We start from the raw sequence: 15,704 nt of genomic DNA on the forward strand, positions 1-15,704 counted from the left end.
TCCATCTGGCTTGGCCTGGTTTGATTCTAAGTCCAGGGATGCTTAAGAAGTTCAAGTGTGGGTGTAACTATAGCTGGTCTCAGAACCATACCATAGTCCCTACAGAAAGAACCCTGGGATGAGGCAGACCCAGAGCCCTTTCATGCTTCAAGAAATTTTAGAGATTAGACAAGAATTGAATTTCCTTAGAACCTGTGCATGGCTTCCTTCCATCAGTTCCTGTATCACTTGCCCATACCTGAATTGAGCCCTACTGCTTAGGAAAGAAACCCTGACCAAAGAAGAGATTTCATTTGAAGGAAGCAAAAACACTGTTAGAGCCTGAAGTCTACTTGGACGGCAGGAGGCTGCGGGCTCGTGGGCAGAGAGGCTGAAGTCCTAGCCTTGCCAATGGTCACAGAGCCCATGTGGCCATGGATCTTTTAAAGACATTTCCTAATCCTGTGAGAACTTTTCATCCATCTGTGTGATTTTCGATTTAAGTGACCAGCGGCTTTAAAATAAACTAAGCGTATGACACGGGCACTTAGTACATCTTGAGAAGCAGGAGGGAATTTATTCACTTAAAACTGCATTTCTGTCATTGCTGCATGGTTCCTCCCTAAATTATCTTTCTCCAAATCATCTGATGTCAGTAAGAAATTCTTCCACTCCAATCTCAGTCCAAATAAACAGCACCTTCTCATCCCTGGGCTGGCTTCTTCAGGCTGCCTATGGTTGCCGTTTTAGGACCGTTTAAACCTGGATTGGTTTTCACTAGCATTGCAGGAGAAGAAGACTTTCAAAGCAGGTGTATCATGCCTTGCAATGCAGGTGAAAAGAAACTTCAAGATGTTCTGTACCTGGCTTTGCCTCCTTTTTCTCCTGCCGACCAAGAGGTGCAATCAATAAGCCCGCCTAGTTAAGAAATGAGTAATTTCAGAGATTCAGAACACTTCATCCTGGAGCAGGTTATTTAGCACAGGTGTTTTAATAATTGTAATATATTGAAAAACTTCACATGGCTGGGCGGCTCTCAGACACTGTCATGGCCTCCTGCTTGGGCCAATTCTGCCCTCCAAGACAAGGGGATTGTGAGCCTGCAGTCATATCCAAGGCGTGCCTCAGACTGAAATCCGAGAGTGTTTGAGTCCTGGCAGCTGCTACACCTTTGTCTGGGTTGAGCTTGAAGCCTGTGCTTTCTGGAGGCATTTCTTTGTATCTGCATTTACAATTAGCACGTTGAAAGAGAGGGATGGACTCTACACTATGCGGGAATCAGAGAGCCTCCTGAATGCCACTCGCTGCATTTTTTTCCCAAGGAATCTCAGGAATACACGAAGCACAGGTGGCAACGTGACGGAGGGGAGGGCGAGTGTAAGGGGGGTGATAATTGATGGGGGCCCGGAGTCCAGACCGCAGCTGTCCCCAGGTGCACCCAACTGCATCTGTTCTTCTGCGAGGTACTACGACGCCGTGGCAGGTTTCAGATGATTTAAGCAGGGGAAAATAAATCAGGGAAGCTCTTGGAGGAGGAAGGTGAGGAGGTGTGATTGTCACATCTGAGGAAGGAAGCTTTAGGGAAGGGAATAAATTAGATTGGGGGCTGGCACCCAGTATCAGAGACACCTCGCTGGGTGACACCTGTGAACTCTGTGGTTCTGAGAAAGGTATGCAGGTGGAGGTGGAGGGCTTGCTGGCTCCACACCGTCCCACTCTTTTAAGTGTTCAATTTTTATCATGCAGTGGGTTGGTGTGAAACTGTGGAGGGGAACTCTAAAACAGATGAAGTTGTATTCCTTCTGTCTTCATTGTTTCTTTCTTTCTTTTTTCATCTTTATTGGGACTACAGGAAGGAAATGGAACTGTTTGCAGCTACCAGGAATGTTCTTCCAAGCCAGTGTTCCCCCACGTTTCCCTGATGCAATGATATTAGTAAAGGAAATAAATTCATTTACTGGATGTAATACTTAATGCAGACCTGAGTCTGGAGTCCCACTGTCTGTCCTGAGTCAATGAAGAGGAAGACCAAATTGACAACATTGGAATGATGGGAAACCCAGGCCATTTGTCATCTGCAATTCAGATCGTATATTTTGAGATTTCTCCCGACATAGTTTATACTGAAAAAGTCTTGAAAGGTCTTCACAAGATAACGGTAAAAATCTCACAGTGAGAGAAACTGATTCTTTCCTTTTTTTAAAAATATAACTTTTCAAAGAGAGTGTTAAGTATTCACCTGTTTTGATTTATGGGAATATAAAGACACTGTAAAAGAAGTTACATCAGGGTATAATTGGAAGTTTTCTTACTGCCTTGGGATGCTTCCTACATTTAGTGACTCTGGCAGATATATATATATTTTTTTCCATGGCGTAAGTGGCTAGTGGGGCAACCATGTTGAAGGAGAGGTGTGGCAGACACATGTAAAGGGTATTCTCTGCACCTTAAAAGTGTATGATAAAGGATGGTGTGTCCTGAGTACTAAACAAATTACTAAAAATGACAAATTCCTCATGGGGAATTTGGATAGCTGTTTATTATAATAGTTAGGCTTGAGTACTATTATTTTTCTGCATTATTAAAAATATATCAATGGGCACATTTAGTATATCCAATCTATACTTTTTTAACTCAATGGAGAAAACTACAAGCCTTCTCTTTCAAGAGGAATGAGAATAAAGCAAGTAAAATCAGTCTGTGGAATACTTTGATATAAACAGATTTACTTTAGGTGAAGAAACACATTTCTGTTTTCAGTGATATAAACCCAGGCAGTTTTGAACATTTGGTACTGATGCTTAAAAGATGACTAACTCTTTGGTAAACTCACTAAGTCCATCACTTAGTGTGCTTCTGGCTGTAAGTAACAGAATATGCCATTAAAAATGAATTAAACTGTGAGAAGAATTTATATGTTCAAAAACGGGTGCAATTCCAGGATATATTAATCAGTGGCCAAAAGATGATCCTAATGACCCAGGTTCTTTCTATCTGTCCATTCTCCATCCTCAGTTTATTGGCATTTCCCCTCCGTTTGTTTCCTCACAGAAACAAGATGGTCTCTGTGGTCCTAGATGCCATGTTCTCACACAACCAGGTAGAGAGATAGAAAAGCGGACATTTCTCCTTAAGTGTCTTTTTGTCAAGAAGGAAAACATTTTCCAGAAGCTCGTTAGCAAACTCCCCTTTAAGTTACAATGGCCAGGTTGTATCACATGCCAAGGAATGGAATTACCAAGAACAGCTTAGACTAATGGAGACATTGTGCATCTTAAATTTCAACACAAAAATTTTCATCCTTGAACATTCCAGTATGCAAAATCCACATCTGATCCTAAGAGAATAACTTTAAAAGATAATTATTGTTTAACCATTAAAAGATGTCTTAAAACAGTAGAAAAAGTTGTCTAGTAGCATGCACATGTAGTACTACTGCTGCATTAAACTGTAAGCTCCATAAGAACAGGAACATTCTCTCTTGTGATGTATCCCCAGCGTGTGGAACAATGTCTGACAAGTGTTAAAAGCTCAATCAACATCTGTTGAAGGAATAAATCCTTGCTCCATATCCATTCCAGAGCCCCACTGGGTTTCTCACTCGTGTCCTGATTCTCTCATCCATGAACTTCACTCCAACTCTGATCCACCATGGAGTCCCACCACAATCCACAACCAATATCTGAGCCTTGTCGTTCCTCACTCCATGGTGATACCCCACCCATTTCTCTACCCAGCTCCAGTGTAACCCCAATCCCGTCTCCGAGGCTTCTCTATTTATTCCCAAGAGTGGTTGACAGTATCTCTGGTGTCCATGAACATTTCTCCCATTACCGAGTCTCAGCTCGTACTGCTCCCTGCATGACAGGGCAACAATTGAGAGACGAGCTGTTGGGGCAAAGCATAACGACTTTATTCAGAAAGCCAGCTGACCGAGGAGATAGTGGGCTCCTGCCCCCAAAGAACCATCTTGCCTGAATTAGAATTTAGCCTCCTTTTATACTAAAAGGAGAGGGAGTAAAGCCAAGCACTTCTTGGTTCCCATCAGCCTCTGGGAGGGCACGTGTTAATTTCTTCCTGCCGGCAGTCATTCACAGGTGGACCTGGTCAGGATGTTTCCTGTGAGCTTAACAAAGGTATTTTAGCTTAATGCTCATTACCCAGGAAGCAGGGTTCCCAGAGATGGGCCATGATGTATAATTTAAGCTTATAGGCAACATCACTTTAGTGATTAACTTGTAATAGGATACAAAATGTTCTTCCCTATTACACTCCCACATGTTAAACGCTGCCCCCTCGGTGGTACGTGGCCTGTGAAGTCACATGCGAGGGGTGCCTTGCTCTGGCCACAGAGGCTGGTACTTTGTCCCCTCCCCCTGAATTACCGATGCTTGCCCTGAGGGGGCTGCCCCCCAGCTCTCATATCTGCAAGCCCGCACCCAGCCTGTCAAAGTGATGGATTCCCAGTGGTCCTCACAGCCTCAGGACCACACTGTGCTCTTGCCAGAAAAACCAAGAAGCCTCCCTTTCTCACTGTGGCACCGTTTCTCATATAACCGCCAAACAGGGAATGAGTCCTTGGGGCCGGGGGGGGGGAGCAGACTGCACAATATCGACTCTGTTTCCACAACTTCTCATTTCTGCTACCCTTTGTATCAGAATTCACTACCATGCCACACTCTCCTTCCCTCATTTCCTGAGACACAACTGCATGAATTTCATACGGGCTCAGCTGGAATACCAGCAGCACATTTGTAAGTCTTCCTTTTCTCCATCCCTGAAAAGAATATAAGGTGCTTACTACAGAAGCATAGAGGCCTATACCAGGTAGGCAGCAGCAGAACCACCTGTAGAAAGAACTTGATTCCTTATGATTTGGACATCCCTTTCATTCCACAGTTCTGCGATTCATTTGTGAGTGACGCGCAAGTGACATCAAGGATGCCGTGGGTGCCCTACGTACATCCTCTCAGTATTTACCTCTACAAGCTCCCAAAGCTGCTTAGGCAAGCACTTTCAACTCTCTCCAAAGGGCTCTTCTGGTCCCTGGAGGATGGGTGGCCCAGTCACAGGGCAAATTGCAGTTAATATCCCTAGAGTCAACCCTCAGCAGACACATGAGGTGTTGGCAGATATACATCTGACCTCAGGCCCCTCCGTTGGGATAACACTGAGGTGTGTTCTACACTGTCTCTCAGTGCTCTCCAGGAGCATGGAGTCTCTGTTGTCCACAGCGATTATCTCCTTGATAAGGCACACTTTATTGTCTTTTACCTCCTTTTTGTCTCACTTCCCCATTCCCTTACCAGAGTTTCCTGGGATCGTGTTCCAAGTGTTCTTCTTGCACTCAAATCCTCATGTCAGGGTCTGCTTCTGAGGGAACCAAATCAACACAGACACTAAAGAATATTAAGTCTATCAGGATTAATTTAAAAAATGCTCACTTTCCAATGTGCTTGGATTGGTAATGGTGTTGTATCCCTATTACAGACCGAATTCAAGGGAATTCAGGGGAGTATAATTCTCTATGTTAGTTTCAGTAAAGGACATGAGATATTTTGGAGACAAAAAAACCCAAGACAATGTGAACATGAATATTTCCAAGAATACCTTGAGTTTTTAGTGACATTTTCTCCCTTGTTTATAAGACATATTCCTACAGTATAAATGTACAGGAGGTTTTCTTTTAAAATTTTGACTCTCTTATGTAGTGCTTCTGTTGTTGACAGTAACTCCAACTGCCTCTTGTTTGGTACTGAAGTTCATACAACAGACTATGAGCCAAAGTTAGTGATTAACTGTTTTGAAAGAATCTCCCAAAATACACTTGTTTGTAATATGTCTTGCTTTTGTGTCTCAGGTGCAAAATAATTGGCATTTTATGCCCAATTTGCCTGTTGCAAGTGATATGTTATGTGCAGTGGGACTTAAGTGTCTTTGTAAGACTCATATTGGGAGCAGTGGTTCCAAGCATGGCCATAATCCCAGTCCTCCTGGATTTTCCCATTTCCCATCTCTACTTTCATCCTATGAAAATGCCCAATTTTCCTGCTGGAGTAGACTGATGCCACTTTAAACATAATTCACAATTATGTGTTATCTTCTCCCAGAGTAACGTTCTCTGACAGTAACCTCAACTGTATTTTCTCTTTTACAGATATACAATGACATTCTTAAATAATTCCAAGTGGTTTGAATACGTTGACTTAACTGGTGCTTTCTCTTGATAGTACAAGTTGGAGACCAAAACAGCTTATTTTGATACACTCAATTTGCTGTGCCTTTATTAAACTATATGTGTGTGTGTGTGTGTGTATATATATATATATATATATATATATATATATATATATAAATTATTTTAAATTAGATAATATATACAACAGATGCACCAGTTGTATACTCCATCCCTGAGTGTTATCCTACTCCTGGCCTTGGGAATGCACTTCTGACTATGAGCTGAAGGGCTCACTGAGATCACCCTGTCTCAAATGCCCAAATCTTTGATGTGTGAAAAGTTCAGTGCCTGCCTTTGGGAGCTTCAATTGTTGTGCTTGTGTCAGGTGTGGAGTTCTTACTTTCCCTGAATCTGTTCACTTTAGGGGCTTCTCTGGCCCTCCTTCTTGACCACTGCCATTAGGCAATGAATGGAAACAGCCTCTACCGAGACACCCCATACCCCACCACAATCACAATTCCCTAGAACACTCCCTTTGTTGTGTGTTGGCTGACTTTATTGAAGATTCAGGGCAAAAGAGGGCATTTACATCACAGAAACCACCTTACACTAGCACTTTAGAAATCCTTATACATAAATGTCATTTAGATAATCCTCTCCCCCAGGTATATCACTCTTCTCAGCTCCCTACAAGGTGCTCTGTAATCACTGTGTTGATCCGCTTTCCTGCCTCTCTTTCCCATTCTCATCAATTTCAGCAAATCAAGTTCAAATTTTACTTCATTTGATTCCATCGAGAAATTCAGCAGAGCTTTTGTTCTCCTCTTCTTTTCTGAGGGTCTATCTTTTCATAACTAAATGACTTGCCAAGGGATTTTCCTGAACAGAGACAGTTCCCTCCCTAAGAGGAAGTTTGATACCAGCTCTAAAGATAATTGATTTTCCTTTTACCCTGCTATATTGTACTATTTCAAGAGCTTTGTATCTGGCCTTTTCACATCCTGTCCCCCTCCAAACCAGTCTCTGTGTGTTTCTGAAATGTACACTTGCTCTTGTCTCAGATCCTATATTGAAAACCTTCCCAATGTTTCCATCTCTCTGTTGTTCATTCAAAGCTTCCTTTGCGGGAGTGTCTGGGAGAGGGGAGCAGCAGCCACAACAGAAACTTGCCCCAGAACCGTCTCCCTAAAGAACAAAAGCCTTAATCTGAGGCACGGCAGCCAAAAGTGGTACCTTAATGTACTGCTGGACTCTCATGGCAACTGAGGGAAGAGAAGAGAAAAACCCCTCTACCTCTGGGGGAGGGGCATGTGTGCACCCTGGGCCCAGCAGCCAGCTGCGGGAGGGGCAGGGGACTTTGTACATCTTCTCTTCTCCCCATCTCCCACCAGAACGAGGGACACTGGGCCTGCCTGGAATTGAGGATTAATCAGAGCATCAGAAAATGCCCTCTATCCTCTACCCTTCAACACCAGGCTAAACCTGGGGGAGCTTCAAGGGTCATATTTTCTTTGAGGTCATCACAAAGGGCAGACCCAGATCCAAGAGGGAAGTGGACACTGAGAAAATAACCTCTGGCAGCCAGCCCCAGCCTGAAGAGAAGATATGAAGCCTGAGGTGGGATGAGAGTAACCACAGCAACAGCAAAACTCCTGAATAGGTCTCACAAACATCTGACACTAAAGGCCTCACAGAAGGAAAGCTGTGCTCATCTCCAAGTGTCTAACCCAAGGGGCTCTTGTCTAACACTTGGAAATGAATTGTCCGAGGAGACACATGTGCTGACAAAGCAGGAGACTTTATTGGGAAGGGGCGCCCAGGCGGAGAGCAGGAGGGTAAGGGAACCCAGAACTGCTCTGCCACGTGGCTCACAGTCTTGGGTTTTATGGTGATGGTGTTAGTTTCCCGGTTGTCTCTGGCCAATCATTCTGACTCAGGGTCCTTCCTGGTGGCACGCACATCGCTCAGTCGAGAAGGATTCCAGCAAAAAGGATTCTGGGAGGTTGGAAGGACATAGGAACTGGCGTCTCCTCCCTCCTTTTGGCCTTTCCCAAATTCTTCTGGTTGATGGTAGCTTGTTAGTTCCACATTCCTTACCAGGACCTCAAGCAATTGTAAGAAAACTCAAGCAAGTGGTTACTATGGTCCCCGGCCAGGGAGGGTAGTTTTGGTCAGTGGATCCCCTAACACAGGCTCAAAGAATATTTACCTCAGTATTTACTATATTACACTAGATGAACAACTTTCAACAGAATTATGAGACACATACAAAGGCAAGTAAAGTCACTCCAAAGAGAGAAGTCAGTCATCGGAACCAGACTCAGATATAACATAGACACTGTGCTATTGGCAAAAAGACACACAGCAGACCAGGAAACTAAATAGGAAGCTCAGAGATAGACTCACATAAATATAGTCAACACATTTTTGCACAAATATGCAAAGGCAGTTTAATGGAGAGAAGATGGTCTTTTCAACAAATGGTGAGGAAATAACTTGACGTCCGCACGCAAAAATAAAATAAAGTAAAAGGAAGCTTGACATAGCTCCAACATTATATGAAAATAACTCAAAAATGGATCATTGACTTAAACGTAAGGTATAAAACTATGAAACTGCTAGAAGAAAATGGGCGTGACCTTGGGTTTGGCAGAGAGTTTTTTAGTGATGAAAGCAAAAGCACAATCTGAAAAAGAAAAGCATTTGATAAATTGAACTTTATCAAAATTATAAATTCTACTCTGTGAAAGATGCTGATAATAAACTGAGCAGGACACTATGGGGTCCTCGCAGGTACAAAGAGTCCCTGGTTTCTTATTTGCAGGATAAAGTCTTCAGCATCCTAGACCTTCCTGAACACCAAAGAGCAGATTCAAACTCTTACTAATCAGAGAAGTGAGGGAATGCAGAAACAGAGGAGGAGCAGCCAAGAGACAATAGTGCAGCCTTGGGGCAGGTCCTGGTTCCTCCTCAAGGGATACACATAACACTATCTCTGAGTTCTGCAGAACCAAGGTCCCCATCCAGGTGGAGGATGGTAACTTCAGGCTGAGCACAAGATTCCTGGAACACAGCCCTGTTACCTTACCACCCTCCAATCAGAAGAAAGTCACATACCTTGCAGCCCTCACCCCAAATTTTGCCTATAAAAACGTCTCCCTGAAAACTATTGGGGTGTTTGGGGTTTTGAGCATAAGCCACCCATTCTCCTTGCTTGGCTCTGCAATACACCTTTCTCGGCTCCAAACTCCAACGTTTCAGTTTGTTTGACCTCAGTGTGTGTCAGGCACATGAACTTCCTGCATTTGGTAACAGAGAATGGAAAGAAAGGCCAGAGAATGGGGTAAAACATTTGCAAAATACATATCTTACAAGACACTTACAACCAGAATATATAAAGAAATCTTAAAACTCAAAAATATAAAAACAAACAACCCACTTAAAAAATGGGCCAAATCTGAACTGGCACTTTACCAAAGGGCATACATAGAGGGCAAATAAGCCTATGATAATACGTTAAACATTGAAGTTCGTTTTTAGGGAAATGCACATTAAGATCACAATGGGATACCATTACATTAGAATAGATAAAACAAAACCACACCAACAATTTCAAATGCTGATAAGGATGCAGGGCAACGGGCCCTCTAGTTCTAGTGGAGTGCAGGATGGTACAGCCACATTGGGAAGCACGGCAGTTTCTTATAAAGTTAAACATGCACCTGCCAAATGATTTACCAATCCTACTTTTAGGTGTCTAGTCAAGTGAACTGAAAACTTATAATCACACAAAAACATGTATGTGAACATTTATAAAGACTTGATACATAGTTGCTAAGAACTGGAGACAACCCAGATGTCCTTCAACAGGAGAATGGGTAAACAAGCTGTGTGTATCCATAAGATGGAATACTACTTAGCAGTAAAAAGGAACCAACTATTGATTCATGAATGAACAGCATGAATGAATTTTAAATGCATTTTCTTAAATGAAAGAAGCCAGATAATAATAGTCTATATGTTGTGTGATTCTACCTATATGACATTCTGGAAAAGGAAAAATTATGGAAATGGAAAGCAGACTGGTGGTGGGTGAGTGGGGGAGGGGTTGACTCGAAAGAGCAGCAGGAGGGAGTTTGCGGGGGGGGGGTGATTTTCTGAAAGGTATCATGATGGTAGATGTATAATTCTATGCATTTGTCAAAATTCATAGACATGGACGTCACAAAGAACAAGTTTTACTTATGTAAATTGAATAAAATAACCAGGATGTCAGTGGAAGTCAAGAAGGAATACAGACTGTGATAAATAAATACATGATATAATTACTAAAAGTGACAAGGAAAGAAAGGAGTTGACCTATGTAACTTTGGAAAACAATATTTTAACTAGATGGGGTAAGCCTGAAGACCCAAACTGTACATGAACTCTTTACTCTAGTTGATAAATTTGTTTCTCACAGGGGTATGGATTAGCAATTCTGAAACTAGGATTGAACAAATAAATACCTATATTGTAGAAAACAAATGCCAGATTTCTCATTGCCAGAAAGGAGTTTACAAATAATCAGTGGGAAGGTTAGAATGAACCCTGTGGTTCTAGGTGAGATTCAGGGACATCAGTATGAACTCATGTTTATTTTAATATCTATACAGTTAGATATATATAGTTAGATATGAAAATAAATTTGGATGCATATAAGTGTGTATGTGTATTCATTGGTTAGTATACATACATATATTCCCTGAGAAGGCCTCTTAGCAGTGACACCCTATTTAACACCCAGAACTTGGTTTCTAAAAAGCATTCTCCAACAGAAGGAATCAGGTCTCCTTGAAGAAAAGGTTGAGGGCAGGGAAAAGTATAAGATGAGACCAGAGCATCTTGTTGTTTCAAAAAGTAAGAAAATGAGAAAAGGAAAAGCAACTTAAAAAATTTCCCAATGACCAAAGCTATAACAATTTGAGCAAAAAAATAATATAGTAGTGGATTATAGCCCAAAAGATAAAATACACACTGATGAATCCATGCTTGTGTAAATAAATAAGATAGGTCACTTCTTCCTTTCAGAGAAATTCCAATGAATAAATATAGACAGAATGAGGGACATAGAAAATTATCACTAGAACATTATAGCGAAAGTTGCTGCAGGCAAGCTATAATGATGAATGCTAAAAATTAGTGGGTAAAAGTTTAAGAAGAAACTTTAGCATCACCACAAATGATTTTTCCTCAAAATATGTATTAATTACTGTGCTGGTTTTATTTATATGTTCATGAATTCTTTGATACATTGCCCTCCACAAGGCAGAGATTATGTCTTCTCCCCTTGGGTGAGGGCTGGCCCTAGCTACTGCATCACCAGTAACAAAGCATATATCAGGTGCCTTCTGATCTGATGAGCTGAGGAAGCACCCCACCTCTGTGGTATTCTTCCCAAAATTTCATCATCCCTGTCAATCATGAGCAAACACCAGACAAACCCAAATCTAGGGACAATCTACAAATTATCTGACCTTTATTTTTCAAAAGGTCAAGGTCATGAAAGACAATGATAAACTGAGGGAATGTCAGTTAGATTAGAGGAGACGAAGGAGACAGAGAATCTAGTACAATGTGGATCCTGGATTGGACCTTGGAATGGAAAAAAGGACATTAGTGGAAAACTGGTGAAATCAGAATAAAGTTTGTAATGTAGTTAATGGTATTGTACCAGTGTTAATTTCTTTAGATCACTGTATCATGATTATGTAAATGCTAATGTTAGGGGAAGCTGGGTGAAAGATATACAGGGCAATTCTATACTATCTTTGCAAATCTTCTGCAAATATAAAATTGTTTCAAAATAATGTGTTTTTTTTAAGGAATATAATATTTTTTGAAGTTTTGTACCTTTGGTATCATCTAATTGTCAGCTCTTTGCTTCTTGGTCCTCAGAAGAGTCTTCAAAATGCCTACAACAGGCCATTTTCCTTTTCTCTGGGAATATTGATCCTGCCTTTTGAATGATCTTAGCAGTAACAGTAATAGTAACAATAGTAGTTTACATTTATTGAGTGCTTGCTACATACCAGGCACTCTGCCAAATACTTTACATAGACATCCACTCATTTCATACTCACCCCAGTCCTAAAAGAACGTTCTATCCAATGTGATAGAAGTGGAAACTGAGGTAAAGAGAAGTTATGCTCAAGGCTATATGATCAGTAGATGTGGAGCAAAATGGATTCAAATCACTCAAGATGCCAGACTCCACAACCAATGCTAAGTATGATAATAATTTGAGTAATTAATATGTGCTTAGCATCAAGTAATTTGTTGAGTGCTGTTTTGTTGAACTACCCATAAGGTAGTCATTTTTATTGTCTTGTTTTAAAGATGAGGATGCTGAACCCTGGAAACTAAGCACTTTGCTAGGCTCCAGATCCAGGGAGCCTGAGACATCCCCCTTCATTCCAAGTCTGCTTCACTATCTTTCCAAAGATGTGTTTTTTCTTCCCTTGACTGCCTAACTCAGGGACTACACCATGCACACTTTTAAAAATGATAAAACTGTGTTCTGATGTTCACTCTGATTTCAAATTGCTTTAAAATCAAAGTGATTTAAAATTGTTCCTTGTAAGTGGCGTGAGGCCCAGTATGCAGTGGTGGGGACACCACTGGGTCCTCGGATGTCACAGTAAGTGTCTCACATCATGACACCATCTGAAAACTTCCTACCTACCAGCCTGTGTTGCAGGCAGTTTTTATCAAAAGAGACAGTTAACACTCTTTATGTCACAGAGCCTTCCATTCGAAAACCAAATAAAGTCTTCCAGCAGAGGAATTTTCTCCCTACTTCCACACCTGAAGTGAGCCCTAAGGTAAAACACCATCAAACGCTCTCTCAGAAAAAATAAATTAACAAAGACGCCACAAGCAAGACAGAATAGCAGGAGGACACATTAAAATGACTTTTTAGTATTACACAGAAGAGGAATTCCTGAGGCAGTAGGGTGATATCAGATTGCCTCTGTTCCATATTACCTTTCAAGCTTATGGCCTTCCAAAGTTGAATCTTGAACTGAACATCAGGGGGCCATTTTGTACAGGAAACGGATGTTATACTCACACTAAGGCTGTCCTTGATGTAGCTAAACACACCTGGAGTCCCTCATCTTCATCTCCACAGAGGTGACTTCCCAGTGCCAAGTGTAGGAAAACAATGGTACCATGTAACTCGGCAACCAGGCACCAGGAGGACACTGAAGGATGATGAAACCAGACCGGAAGGCAAAGCATCATAGGTATGGGAAACAGAATGTACTAGAAAGTAAAACAATTAGCTATTGTTCACAGCTAGAGCTAGATGAGAGCCTTTTCATTCCAATTTCTTATTTAATACCTTTCACTTATGAGCAGATCGAAGGGGATTGTTTAGATGGGGGCAAACACATATAGCAGCAATCTCTGTTTAGTCATTTAACAAATATTTACTAAACATTCATCATGTACTAGGCATTTTGCCAAATGTAGGAGTAGAAAAGGATTATAAGACACAGTCTCTGAATTTGAGGAACTCATAGTCTAGTGGGGAAGATGGACTTGTAACCAAGTAATTGCAACCTAGTATGATGTGACCTGATAGGACACATTTAGGTGGGCATCAGCTTATCAGAAGAACCCAAAGATGGTGGGATTTCCTCTGTTTTAGGAGGGCCCAAGATTTTTTTATAAAGTTCCCCCCCCCCATGGGAATAAAATAGTAGTGTTCAGCAAAAATTGGTAGGATAGACTTATGTACACCTGCAAGGTTGATGCCATCATTGTCAGACATAAACTTAATTTGAAGTTTAATTAATCAGTTCTCATGCACCATTAGCTTCCTAGACAGGAAAAGCCCTCCTGACCTACTCCTACCCCATTTTTCTGGGTTTACCCCCAAATGGCTCCATAATGTTTCCACTTACACCAAAATGCCCATATTCCTCAAATGTATTTCATTGTGCACCATCTCTGTGCTTTTGTATGTACTAGTTCTTCTACCTGGATTGTCTTCATAAATGTGTAACAAAATCCAATCCATTCTCTTAAGGGTCCATCCAATATTGCCTCTTCTATCTGGAAGTAAACTCTTCCTCTTTGAACATCTAGAGTGCAATCTTATTTCTATTTTACTAATCACACATTTCCTTATGTTGCAGTTATTTCTGCCTCTAACTTATACATGATTTCAGACGAGGTTCCATGTGACTTTTTTTGGAGCTAGCACAGTAGCTGAGACATTGAATGGATTCAGCACAATTGGCAAATAAATGTACTTGTGGAAAGAGATGATAATTTGCTAGAAAACTTGGACTTGACCAACCATGAGCAAGTCAAAAATGCTCTACAAAGAGGCAAGATACATTCCAGAATTACCCAGCAAAGAAAGGAGAGTGAAGATGTTAGTGGCTTTCTCAAATGCTTGAAGGGACCCAGTCATGGCCGGCTTCCTAGGTGTGCAACCCGTGCGTCAGATAGTGCTCCATGCATGTTTCAATGCGTTCCGATCACCATCTTGAAATTTTTAATAATTTTCTAACAGGAGGCCCTGCATCTTCATTTTTCTCTGGGTTCTGCAGATTATGTAGCTGGTCTTGGATCCAGTTTAAGAAGCAGTTTCAAGATTCAGAAGAGTTACTAGGAACCAGTACATACCAGCCCTTGTTCATAACCTGGAGATTAACAATTGGAAAAGCCAAGGTGGTCTGCATTATGTTTCTGCAGAGGTTACAAGGATGCTATTTCCTTTCTGTCCTGGGTCTTCCCCCCCCCCGCCCCCACCCCAGGAACAGCTATGTCTCTTGTCAGCTGGGGGTAGATGGATGTAAGATGGTATATTAGTTTGTTAGGGCTGCTATAACAAAGTACAGGCATACCTCATTTCATTGTGCTTCGCTTTACGGCTCTTTGCAGATATTTCATTTCTTTTAATTGAAAGTTTGTGGCAACCCTGCATTGAGTAAGTCTATTGGTGTCATTTTTCCAACGGCATTTTATCACTTTGTGTCTCTGTGTCACTGTCTCATAATATTTCAAACTTTTTCATTATTATTATATTTGTGATGATGATCTGTGACCAGTGAATCTTTGATGTTACTATTGCAAAAAGATTACGACTCACTGAAGGGTCAGATGAGGGTTAGCATTTTTATCAATAAAATGTTTTTTAATTAAGGTATATAAATGTTTTTAGATATAATGCTATTGAAGACTTAATAGACTACAGTATAGTGTAAATATAACTTTTATATGTGCTGGGAAACCAAAAAAAAATATTGTGTGACACTCTCTATTGCAGTGGTCTGGAACTGAATTGCAATATCTCTGAGGTATGCCTGTACCACACACTGGATGGCTTACACAGAAATTTATTGTTTCATAGTTCTGGAGGCTGAAAGTCCAAGTTTAAGACAGGGTTGGTTCCTTCTGAGGGCTGTGAGAGAGAATTTGTTCCGTATCTTTCTCCTACGTTCTAATAGCCTTGGACATTCCTTGGCCTGTAGATGGTGTTCTCCATGTTTCT

The 15,704-nt window shown here is 41.3% G+C and overlaps 1 pseudogene; it reads left to right on the forward strand.

The window, feature by feature from the left end:
- The first annotated feature begins 2,029 nt into the window (after window positions 1-2,029).
- LOC132424476 (actin, cytoplasmic 2-like) overlaps window positions 2,030-15,704 on the forward strand; it is a 62,372-nt pseudogene continuing 48,697 nt past the window's right edge.

The sequence above is a fragment of the Delphinus delphis genome, chromosome 4, assembly GCF_949987515.2.
Source record: "Delphinus delphis chromosome 4, mDelDel1.2, whole genome shotgun sequence".
NCBI classification, from domain to species: Eukaryota; Metazoa; Chordata; class Mammalia; order Artiodactyla; family Delphinidae; genus Delphinus; species Delphinus delphis.